The sequence below is a fragment of the Dipodomys spectabilis genome, unplaced genomic scaffold (genome assembly GCF_019054845.1).
Source record: "Dipodomys spectabilis isolate Male_0828 unplaced genomic scaffold, ASM1905484v1 ptg000078l, whole genome shotgun sequence".
In the NCBI taxonomy this organism is placed as follows: Eukaryota; Metazoa; Chordata; class Mammalia; order Rodentia; family Heteromyidae; genus Dipodomys; species Dipodomys spectabilis.
Genome location: NW_024870755.1, coordinates 3,102,436 through 3,114,475, shown reverse-complemented (window position 1 = coordinate 3,114,475; position 12,040 = coordinate 3,102,436). Strand labels below are relative to the sequence as shown.

The window sequence follows — 12,040 nt, the reverse complement described above, 5'->3', positions numbered from 1 at the left end:
ACACCTGCTTTCTTACTGGGGGCATTTGATTGGTAGATCCTTTTCCACCCCTTCACTCTGAGTTTGTTTGTATGTTTGGCTGAGAGGTGGGTCTCCTGAAGGCAACAGATGGATGGGTCTTGTTTTCTGATCCAGTCCTCAGTTCGTTTTCTTTTAATTGGCGAATTCAGCCCATTTATATTAAGAGAAAGTGAGAAAGTATAGAGAGATGCATTGTTGTCCCTGCCATTCCGTTTTCCTAAGTTTTTCTTCTTTCCTTTCCTCCTGTGCTTGCTCAGTTAAACTTTGAGTAATGCCTGTTTGGGGCAGGTCCCAGTTCCTGGTTGCTTTCTTCAGGTTGTGTCCCCCCTCTTAGAATTCTTTGTAATGCTGGCTTAATGTTTATGTATTCATTTAGTTTTTCTTTGCTATTAAAAGTTTTCAGTTCTCCATCAAATGTGAATGCTAGCTTTGCCGGGTAGATCAGTCTCGGTTGGCAGTTATTGGCTCTCGGGGCTCGTATGGTGCTTTCCCAGGCTTTTCTTGCATTCATTGTTTGTGTGGAGAGATCTGCAGTGATTCTGATTTTTTTCCCGTTGTAATATAGCTCCTTCTTCATTTTTGCTGCATGCAGGATTGTTTCCATATCATTCAGATCCATCATTTTTACTATAATGTGTCTAGAAGTGTTTCTCCTGGGATCTTGCTTGTTGGGGGTTCGATAAGCTTTTGTGATGTAGTTAAGATGGTCGTTTTTGAGGTGGGGAAAATTTTCATTGACTATCTTGTTAAATAGGTGTTGCATTCCCTTGCTCTGGAATTCCTCACCTTTGTCCACTCCGATTATGCGAACGTTAAATTTTTTAGCATTATCTGCTTGCTCTTGAATTTCCCTTTGGTTTAATTTGAGTGATTTTTCCGTGTCTGTCACTTTTTGGTCCAGTTGGTGTATTCTGTCTTCTGTATCTGACACTCTACCTTCCATTTTGTTCACTCTGTTGACCGTGGCTTCTATTGTGGTTTGCATGGAGGAACTGGATCCCTTTATGGATTCAATGTTGGTTCTCAGAGTACTGATCTCACCTCTTAATGAGGTGAGATCAGTATGCATTACCTCTAATTTGGCGTTTATCTCACTTCTTACCGAGGTTTGTGCAGCTTCTATTTTTGCATCCAACTTTTGTTTGATATCCTGTATCTCTTTTGATAGTTCATCCTTGTGCTCTTTCAATTTCTGATCCATTTCTCGCTTTATTTCTTGAGTCATTGCCTCCAGCAACCCTTGGATGTAGCTTTTGTCTTCCATTCCTGCTTTGCTCCCACTGGGGCTCTCCCCTGCGTGGCTGCTGGCTTTTGAGGTGAGCTTGCTGTCCTGAGTGGTGGTAAACCTTGTGATTTTTCTCTGTGATTTTTGCATGGGGGGTTCAGGAGACTGCTCTTCAATTTTGTTTTGGTGTGTCTGTCTTTGCTTGGTTGCTGATTCTGTATTGGTAGAGAGAGTCTGTGCCTGATCTGGGTTCTGTTGGGAGCCTATTTCCAGCTGCTATTCTGACTTACTTAGGATGCTCAGCTCTCTGCTGTAGATTGCTGGCAATTCCCGCCTTTGGAAGGGTTGAGCAGCCTAGACTGCTTGTGTTTGCTCCTATGGGTGCTCTTGGGAAGATCAGATGCTCTGGATGCACTCTCCCGAATACTGGAGTCTGCTATGGGCTCCTGATGTGTTTTTGTTTGTTTGTTTTGGGCTGGTTGTGGGCTTGAACTCTAGGTTTGGGTGCTGTCCCTCAGCTCTTCAGCTCAAGGCTGGCACCCTACCATTTGAGCCACAGCACCACTTCTGACCCTTTTTGCTTTTGTGATGCTGAGGAATCAGATCCAGGGCTTCATACATCCAAGACTATCACTCTATTGCTGAGCCGCCTTATCAGCCTGAGCTGCTGCTTACTATCAGGTACTGGCAGCCTGTGTTGCCCAATTCCCAGCCTAGGGTATATGGGTGGAGTTTTGGTGGGGTTTGGGCTTCTCTTGTCCTGAGCCTCCAGGTCTTTTGTTGTCACAGGCGTGCTTCCCGGGGAGTGTTGTTTCCTGGTTTTCTCCCCTCTGTTGAGGCGTATGCTCAGCTTTTTACTTCAGTTGGGAGGAGTTGGTTGTGTTGTTCAGGCACCGGATCCCGGGCCTGGTTCCGGCCCCAGCCAGGAGCGCGCTCATTAGGCCTGTGCTGATGTGTATACCACCTAGGTTATGCAGCCTGGAGGACACAGTTCAAATTTCTTCTACTGTTGGTAGTCTTGACCCAGGGGCGCTGTTCCTGGCTTGGGCATTTAAGCTCCCTTCCAGTGGCACTCTTGCTCTGGCCTGGCCAGCAGAGTGTGCTCCACTGGCTGGTGGAGCTCTTGAACAGTTCCCAGTTTTAGTGGGTCCTGTGGTCCGGGTGTTGGGGTAGGGAGTCTAGGTCAGGGTCTGGGGATTCCCTCCAGCTTTGGTCTCCCTTGAGGGAGACACTGTCCCCTGTGGGGTACTCACCCTGGAGCTGGTTGTTTCTGTGTGGTGTAGGTCGTCAGTTGTTGTTGCAATCCGAGTTCAGTTGGGGTGGTTGCCGGCTGGGTTGGGCGGTCCCCGCCAGGTCGTTGCGATCGAGATTGGGCGGGTGGTCTGCCGACAGGTCCCGTTGTTGCGCTGCTGGTGCCTGGCGGCTGTGGCGGGATGGAGCCTCTCCGCTCCGGTGGAGAGTGAGGGGTGGGGGTGGGATCCTCGTGGAGACTCCCGGCTGGTAGGTTTCTCTGTTCCTGGCGATCCGCTGTTCTGCAATCCGGTACCTGGTGATCTGCAAGCGGCCCCCTGTGTCTCTGGGGCTCCGGCAGCCCCCGTCGGGCCGGCTGGCCGGCGGCTTGGCACACTGCCGCGCGGCCAGTAAAGGTTGGGGGAGGGGTCTTCGCTCTTCTCTGTTCTGAAATTCTTCTTTTCCTCTCTTTCTTTTTTTGTTATTTTCCACCTCTGGTTTTTCTCTGAGTGTTCGTCTTTTTGTTGTTGTCAGTCTCTTGGGGAGATTAAGCGTTGGAACTCGAACTCTCTTTTTGGTTGGAGAGAGCTGTGGAGTTTCCCTACTGCCCGGTCGCCATCTTGGTCCCCCCTGCCAGTACATTTTTAATACTAGTAACCTAATACCTGAGCCACAGCACAATTTGTGGATTTTCTTTTTAAACTGTAGTTGGCTAATTAGAGATGAGTCCATGGACTCACCTGCCTTGGCTGGCCTTGAACACTGAGTCTCAGATGTGTGACCCTTGAGTAACTTTAATAACAAGTGTAAGCTACCTCAGTTTTGATTTTATCCTCTGAAATTGGCTCTCCCTTTTCTTCTTCTACCTTTCTTTTCATTTATTTACTTTATTCTTGTTTGTACTGGTCCCAAAGCTTGATCTCAAGATGTAGGTGCTGTCCCAGAAATCAGTCTCATTTCTGCCATTGGTGCCACAGCTCAACCTCCAGCTCTTTTTTTTTCTTTTCTTTATTTTTTTGGTGGTTCATTGGAGATAAGAGTCTCATGCAAAGCACTGAATACCTCAGGAAGCTGAAATCTGAGGATCACAGTTTGGAAGCCAGCCTGCAAAGGAAATTCCATGATTCTCTTTATCTCCAGTTAGCTGGTAGTGATCCCACCAAAAAGCTGAGATTGATAGAACTCCAGCCTTGAATAAAGTAGAGCAAATTCAACTCCCATGACCTGCACACACAGAAAAATGACCAATGGATTTCCCTGCTTGGGCTTGCCTTTTAAATGATATTTTCTGATTTAGTCTCCTATGTAGTTAATATAACATGTGTAAGCCACCAGTGATTGATTAATTTAAAACTCTGTCACTGGCTATTACTTTTCTTCTACACTTCTTTATTTCTTTTGTGGTGGTCCTTAGGCTTTAACTTGGGGCTTTGGTGTTTGTCTTTTTATGTCTTCTATATAACTTGTTTCAGTTTTGTTCTAATGTTTCATTTGCTTATGTTGCTTTTTATACCTTACATAAGTAATTTTTTTTTTCTCACAAAAGTAACTTTTAGCTAGGTCCTGGTGGCTCATGCCTGTTATCTTACTCAGGAGGCTGACATCGAAGATCACAGTTTGAAGCCAGCACAGACAGAAAAATCTTGGAAATTCTTATCTCAACTACACTACCAAATGTACTAGAAGTGAAGATATGACTGAAGTAGTAAATTGCTAGACTTGAGCAAAAAACTCAGAGCCCAGGTCTCAAGTTCAAACCCTTGGACTGGCACAAAAAGAAAACTTTCATTAGCTTATATTATACTAGGATTACTGGTGTGAGACACCAGTTGGTTTTAAGAACCAACTTTTGTAGCAGCTGCCACTTTTGATGTTTTCCCTAGGAACTTTTATGTTGTTTTTTTTTCCATGCCTTATATTTACATTCCATTAAATGTGGGAGCCTGCCATTTTGGGTGCTTTGGTGGTGGGGTCTTCCTGCAGCTTCACAATAAACTTCTATGATGTCACAACCTCTTTTTCCATCACAACCGATAGGTGTCAGCCACTGATCTCACCCTTATGTGGACTTAGATACACAAGGAGGAAAAAAATTATTAGAAGAAATGACTATTAACAAGACCACAGCTTGATGAGTTTTCCTGACTGAATTCTGAGATTACATGAGCAGAGCAGGCTCACCTCTACACAAGGCTACTGAGCACTAAGGCTCATCTCTACACAAGGCTACTAAGCACTAAGGACCAGGCACTGTTGTAGGCAACTGGAGAAACATGTGAATACAGTTATGAGTGGCCTTCTCCATGCAAATTTCATGCTGAAGGAGAAAACCAGAAATCCCAATGATAATATCAATGAATCAGAAGGATGGTGATCTGGGGAGACAGCTTCACATTGAGGATGGGAGGAAGAGACATATGATCTAACAGCAGGGGACTTCATCCATGCAATTACTGCTTTTCCAGACTGGCACCAATCTCAATCCCAGATCTCATCCTTCTGAGTAGCCAATTATAGGTATGAAGCTCCTGCAGTGGGCTCTTTGATATCAATATCTACAACCAATGTGTGCTAAGTTTCTTGGAAGTTTCTTGAGAGGAAGGTTCAAAATTAAGCATATTATATATCCTAAACATTCATTTCATTATCTTCTAATTATTTGAATATGAGCTGTATTCCTCACTTTTGGAAAAATCAAGACAATTTTTTTCATTGTTCAAATCCTGGGGAGGGAAGGAAAATCACAGTTTCTTTGCCAAACTAGCAAGTAATAGTCATTTCAACTTACCAGTTTTTCCAAATAGTATGTCTTGTCCTTGATGGATTTTTCATCTTCAACAATGTTAGATGGATGAAATTATAAATGGGAGAAAAGCAACCACATAGTAGCAAGTTTATCACAATGACATATAATCTGTCCACTTTCTACCCAATGAAAACATTTGCCACAAGAATTAAAAAACTTGAATAAAAACTTGGAGATTCTTACTCTTTATACAAAGTTGTGTTTTTTTTTTTTTTGTCAGTCGTGGGGCTTGAACTCTGGGCCGAGGGGCAGTCCCTTAGCTATTCAGCTCAAGGAAAGCACTCTAGCACTCAAGCCACAGCACTACTTATAGTTTTCTGGTGGTTATTTGTAGATAAGCTTCATGGAGTTTCCTGCCCAGGCTGGCTTTGAACTGCAATCTTCAGGTCCCAGCCTCCTGAGTAGGTAGGAATACAGACATGATCCACCAGCACCTAGGGAAACTTGTATTTTCTTCAGTTTTGCTGGCTTGAATGATTACCAAGGAAAAATAGAACCTAAAATTGTTAGTTTGTGCTAAAATTTGCAATAGTTTTACCACGAAGAATAGGGAAATATTTAGAATTACATATTTTGAGAAAATGTAGCTTTTATTGTTCTAAAATAATAGAATCTATCTCCTTTTTTGTAGACACTGTACTCTGAGTTCAGAACTTGTACTTGTTGACAGACACTCTATTCTGTGAGCCACATCTTTCTCATTTTTAAATCAATCATCATTTAAATAATTTGAAGCTCACAAGGCATCTTTTGTTAAGATTAAATAAAATAAGCCTAAACTCCTGCCTTTTGAGTAACAGAAGAAATCCTAATATCTAGAATATATAGACAAAAAATGAAACACCCTAAGAACAAATAATTTAATCAAAAAATAGGCAAGTGAATTGACTAGATAGTTCCCCAAAACTGATGTAGGTGTCTAAGGAATAAATGAAAATATTCAACACCTTTAGTAATCAAGGAAATGCAAATCAAATCTATGTTGAAGTTCATGTCTGCCTAATCAGAATGCCTATTAAAAAAGAAAACAGAAATACTTGCAAGGAGGTGGGGAACGATATCCTACACAATGATGGCAATTCAGTGAATCATTGCAGCCCCAACAGAAATCAGTGTGGAAGTTCCACACAAGAAATCATACATATACACCTGAAGAAATGTAAGTCAGCCTTATAGTAGAGCTATCTGCACACACATTTTTTACAGCATGATTCAAAATAATCACATTCCAGAATTGGCCACCACAGGCAGAAAAGTGTGTAAAACTGTTATCTCCAATTAACAATTAAAAAATCTGGGAGTAGAACTGTGTACCAAGTTGCAGAGTACCAGCCTTGATGGAAGGAAGCCAATCAAGAGAGTAATGTCCTAGGTTCAAGCCTCAGGATGGGCAAACACACACACACACACGCAAACACACACACACACACACACACACACACACACACACACACACACACACACAATGATTCCTATATTTTTTAGCCAAGTTTCTTATTCCCCTAAGATTCATACATCTATGACAGATCTAAATATAATGGGAAAGATATATTTATAATGATAAACTTCTACTGAAGAACCCAATTTTTTTCTTGTTTTGTTTTGTTTTTGTGGCCTTTGGACTTGAACTCATGGCCCGAGTGCTGTCCGTGTGCATTTTCCCTCAAGGTTGGTGCTCTACCACTGAGATACAGTGCCATTTCCGGGTTTGTGGTAGTTTGTTGGAGATAAAGAGTCTCAAGACTCTGTCCTCCACACACTGATTTTTAACTGCAATTCTCAGATTTCACATTCCTGAATTGGTAGAATTAGAGGCCTGATCCACCAATGCCGGGCTAGAACCTGAGTATTTTCACCATTTCTCATTGGAAGATTTCAATTCTTTTTCCTCCAGAACACTTGCCAAGCACAGTTCTCTCTGGATGGTAATCAAGCAAATACAGAGGCACTAGAAGCTCACACCTGTAAATCCTAGCTACTGAAAAGTCTGAGATATGAGGACAGTGGTTCAAGGCCAGCCCAGACAGGAAAATCTGGGAGACTTTCAGTCCCAATTAACCACAAAAAAAATGCCATATGTTGAGTTGTGGCTCAAGAAGTAGAGCTCTACCTTGATCAAATACCTCAGGGATAGGCCTCAGGCCCTGAGTTCAAGGCCCAAGACCAATGCACATTCAAACACACACAATTTAATAACATGGTTCTCAAACCTAGCAAGGTGCCATCCTAATCCATTAATGTCATGCTTTGTTATGAGAACTGGAAAAGTCTAACGTCTGGCGTGGGCTGGTAAACAGCATCTGGATATAGTAATTAGCTCACAGCCAGTCAGACCAACCCAGACCGGAAACAGGATTGAGGTGGTGCAGGCACATGGCCCCTACTCCCCTATTCACCCAGACTAATCAGGAGTGAGGTGACACAGGCAAGCAGCCCCCACTCACCTAGACCGGAAGACAGAGTGAGGTGACAAGGGCACCAAGCCCAGACTTATCCAGCCAGGAAGCAGTAGTGAGGTGATGCAGGGACATGGCCCCTACCCACCCAGACCAGATGAGGTGACACAGGCACCATGGCCCTTACTCCCCCACTCATGCAGACCAGAAGCAGGAGTGAGGTGACACAGGCACGTGGCCCCCACTCACCTAGAGTGGAAGCAAGAGTGAGGTGAAACAGGCATGCAGCCCACACTCACCCAGACCAGAAGTAGGAGCGAGCTGGTGCAGGCACACGGCTCCTTCCCACCCAGACCAGAAGCAGGAGTGAGGTGACACAGGCATGCGGCCCCTACTTATCTAGCCAGGAAGCAGAAGTGAGGTGATGGTTGCATGCCACACCAGAGGCATGATCCTAGCATTCCATGGCAGCTTCTTTCTCTCCCAGCCTTTGTGAAGGGCTGCTAGGTTCCATGATGCACTCCGGAGGTCAAGGGGCTGGAGCCAAGGTTGCTGCTGCCCTCCCTCAACTGTTACTGCACCTGCTGCAGCTATGGAGCAAATTTAATAAGTTCTAATTCACAGACCATATACTATGAACTATTAGTATCTTCAGGTACCATATTCCACTTGCTAGTCACTTAATTTTATAGTTGCCAATGTCTTAAGTGTTCACTGACTTGTAAATATGCTGGAATGGAAATCCTAATATCACTGATGTCTTTTAATTTCTAAGAATGATGATTTTGAAATGACCCTTTCTGAAGAGAAGAGGAGGGGACATAGACCCAACTGTTCGAGAGTGCCTTTGGGTGACACTCTATTGGCCCAAGAATGAGTCTACACAGCTGGTATCCAGTTGTTTTGTGTTAGTCTTTGGGTCATGTTTTCTGTTTGGCCTTGGAGTCTTAGGCTTCTCTTTGTAGACATAGAAGATGGGAAAGTAATTGCCAAGGCTTATATAGTCAGGAGCCATTTACTTCCTGCCCTTCTGAAATGGCATCTCACTACATAGCCAAGATGGCCTTGAACTTATTTTGCTTCTGCTTCAGCCTCCCAAGTGATGGAATTACAGGCTTACCATACCATGCCCAGCTATCTCTCATGGACCATTTGAAATAGAAAAATCATGACATGTGCGCTATATCTACTAAGAGACTTGTGCAAAGACCAAATAATTTACAACCCAGTTGTTAAGAATATAGACTCATATTCAACTGAATTACAAATTCAATTTTGGTTTCTTACCTACTTTTGGTTAAAGAGGTAGACACGATATCACTGAGCTTTATTCACTTGTACAGAAATGTGGATGGTGCCAGGGACAGGTAGCTCATGCCTATAATCTTACTCAAGAGGCTGAGATGTAAGGATTGTGTTTTGAATCCAGCCCGGGCAGAAAAGTCACCATTAGAATAGGAGGACAAGAGCCAAACTGATGAGGCAGATACTCTTCTGAAAAATGGTTTAATATGGTAGATTGTTTCCCACATGTCAGTTTGTCCTTCTGCTTGTAGATAGAAAATTTATAAGGCTCAGAAAAGGATTCAAGCTCTCTGTTAAACCATACTGTAGCCATTTTGATTTTTATTAAAGGAATAATCAATTTAGACATTGGTAGCTCATGCCTATAATCCTTGCTGTTTAGGAGGCTGAGATCTGAGGAACATGATTTCAGGCCAGCCCAAGCAGAAAGTCCATGAGACTTGTCTCCAATTAAGCAGTGATAAACCCAGAAGAAGAGGTATGCCTTAATAGAGTACTATTCCTAAGGAAAAAGCTTTATTTAAGCTGCCCTAAAACTTCTGGTGATATGTTGGGACATTGCCATGTACAATGCTGCTGGACCCTGCCTTCCTTTGGTGTGTTTGCCTAGAGCCTGGCTTTCACTCCTGTGGATATAGGCTGTTTAGCCCACAACCTTGGGGGTGGCATGATCCGTGTATGGAATATACTGCCCAGACAAACAACTATGATGTAAGCAATGATTGACAAGGTGTTAGTCCAAAGTTACAATGGTAAGGATGTATTCTGTTTAGCTTTTTTCTTTAGTTAATTGCTTTATAAAGTTTATCTGCTTATTTAATGTACTCTAGGAAATCAAAAGTTAATATTTGGGATTTTTGGTACAATTTGCAACTAGGCAAGTAAGAGCACCCATTGCCCCCAAATTCAACATTTAAAATTATTAAAACTTTGTTCAGATATTTTAGTCATCATAAATTTGAGCCAGGGATGGGAGCTCACACTTGTAATGCTAGCTGCTGGGTCTTGACAGATACAGAGAGGATTATGATTTGATGTTAGCCCGGGAAAAACATTCAAAATATTGGATCTCAATTAATACTGAACCCAATGCATTGTGCTTCTTATTTCATCTACTCAGAAAGGGTAAAAAGAAGGATTATGGTCCATGCTGGCCTGGTCATAGACATAAAACCCTACCACAAAAATAGCTAAAGCCAAGCCGGGCGCAGGTGGCTCATGCCTGTAATCTTAGCTACGCAGGAGGCTGAAATCTGAAGATCACAGATCAAAGCCAGCCCAGGCAGCCCAGTGAGACTCATATCTCCAATAAACCACTAGAAAACCAGAAGTGGTACTGTGGCTCAAACAGTAGAGCCCTCACCTTGAGCTGAAGAACTCAGGGACAACACCCAGGCACAGAGTTCAAGTAACATAACCAACAAAAGAAAAATGAGGGCTGGGAAGGTGGTCAGTGGTAAAGCGTTTGCCTTGCATGCATGAGGCCCTGGGTTCGATTCCTCAGCACCACATAAGCAAAAAGAAAAAAGCCAGAAGTGACGCTATGGCTCAAGTGAAGAGTTGAGGGACAGCACCCAGGCCCAGAGTTCAGGCCCCATGACTGGACCCCCTCCCCACCAAAAGAAAGAAAGAAAGAAAGAAAAATAACTAAAGCCAAAAAAAAGCAGGTGTATGGCTCATCTGATAAAGTACCTACCTAAAGTGCATGAGGCCCTGAGTTTAAGTTCTAGGATAGAAAGGGGGAAAGGATGTGAAGGAATAGAAGGAAGAAAAGAAGGAAGGGAGGAGTTATTCTGTATCTTGTACTTGCCTAGCTATTTCATTAAGGTGGCTTCTCATTCCTTTTTTTTTTTTTTTTTGGTCGGTTGTGGGGCTTGAACTCAGGTCCTGGATCCTGTCCCTGATCTTTTGTGCTCAAGGGTAGTGCTCTACCGCGTTGAGTTACATTGTCACTTACGGTTTTCAGTGATTAATTGGAAGTAAGAATCTCATAGAGTTTCCTTCCTAGGCTGGTGTTGAACCTTGATCCTCAGATCTCAGCCTTCTAACTATCTAGAATTACAGGTATGAGCCATTGGCTCTGGTCACTCATTTGTTTTCTTTCTTTTTATTTGTAAGTCATGGGACTTGAACTCTGGGTGTTGTCCCTGAGCTCTTCAGCCTAAGTGAAGTGCTCTACCACTTGAGCCAGAGCCCACTTCTGGTCTTCTGGTGGTTAATTGAGGATAAGAATCTCATGAGCTTTCCTACATGAGTTAGCTTTGAACTGCAATCCTCAGATCTCAGCCTCTTGAGTAGTTAGGATTACATGTGTAAGCCACCTGCACCCAACTTCCTCATTTATTTTCTCATGGTGAGTTCAAGCTGATTTCTCTACTCCTTGTAGTTCCTAGCAACTACAAAGTAGGCCTAGAGGTACCTCATCCTTCACAGTACTCCTTAGGACCAAGTGACTGCTGAGTGCAGGAAAGCAGATGAGGCCAATATAAAATACAATACTATCTATCTATCTATCTATCTATCTATCTATCTATCTATCTATCTATCTATCTATCTATCTATCTATCTATCTATCTATCTATCTATCTATCTATCTATCTATCTATCTATCTATCTATCTATCTATCTATCTATCCATCCAGTGGAGAGAACTAACACAGTCCCCCACTACCACAAATTATGCAGTCGAATTTCCCACATTTGGGGAAATCTCAGGGGTCAGCAAATCTGGAGTGCAATAGATAAGCCTGGCCCTGGGAAAACCACCTTCGTGATCATAGTATCTCCCCTGCCAGGTAAGTAACAAGGCTGACTCGGTATTTAAAAAACTAACAAACATGTGAGAGTAGTTCACATTTGTAATCCTAGCTACTCAGAATGCTGAAATCTGAGGATTAAGCTTTAAATACTAGATAAATTTTGCTGAATTTTTATCAAAGCTCCTTTGGTGTTTTTAATTGAAGGTTTTATTTATTTTCTTATTTTACTGTTTCTTACTGTGACTACCAAAAAGCTGAGTGACTTCCATGGCTTGTATTCCTGGATTACTTTGGAAGT

General features: G+C 42.9%; 1 non-coding gene across 1 annotated transcript; it reads right to left on the bottom strand.

The window, feature by feature from the left end:
* Nucleotides 1–11,622: 11,622 nt before the first annotated feature.
* On the bottom strand, nucleotides 11,623–11,786 carry LOC122110462. The gene has a single exon (XR_006147870.1). It is a non-coding gene; the product is annotated as a U1 spliceosomal RNA (small nuclear RNA).
* Nucleotides 11,787–12,040: the final 254 nt, after the last annotated feature.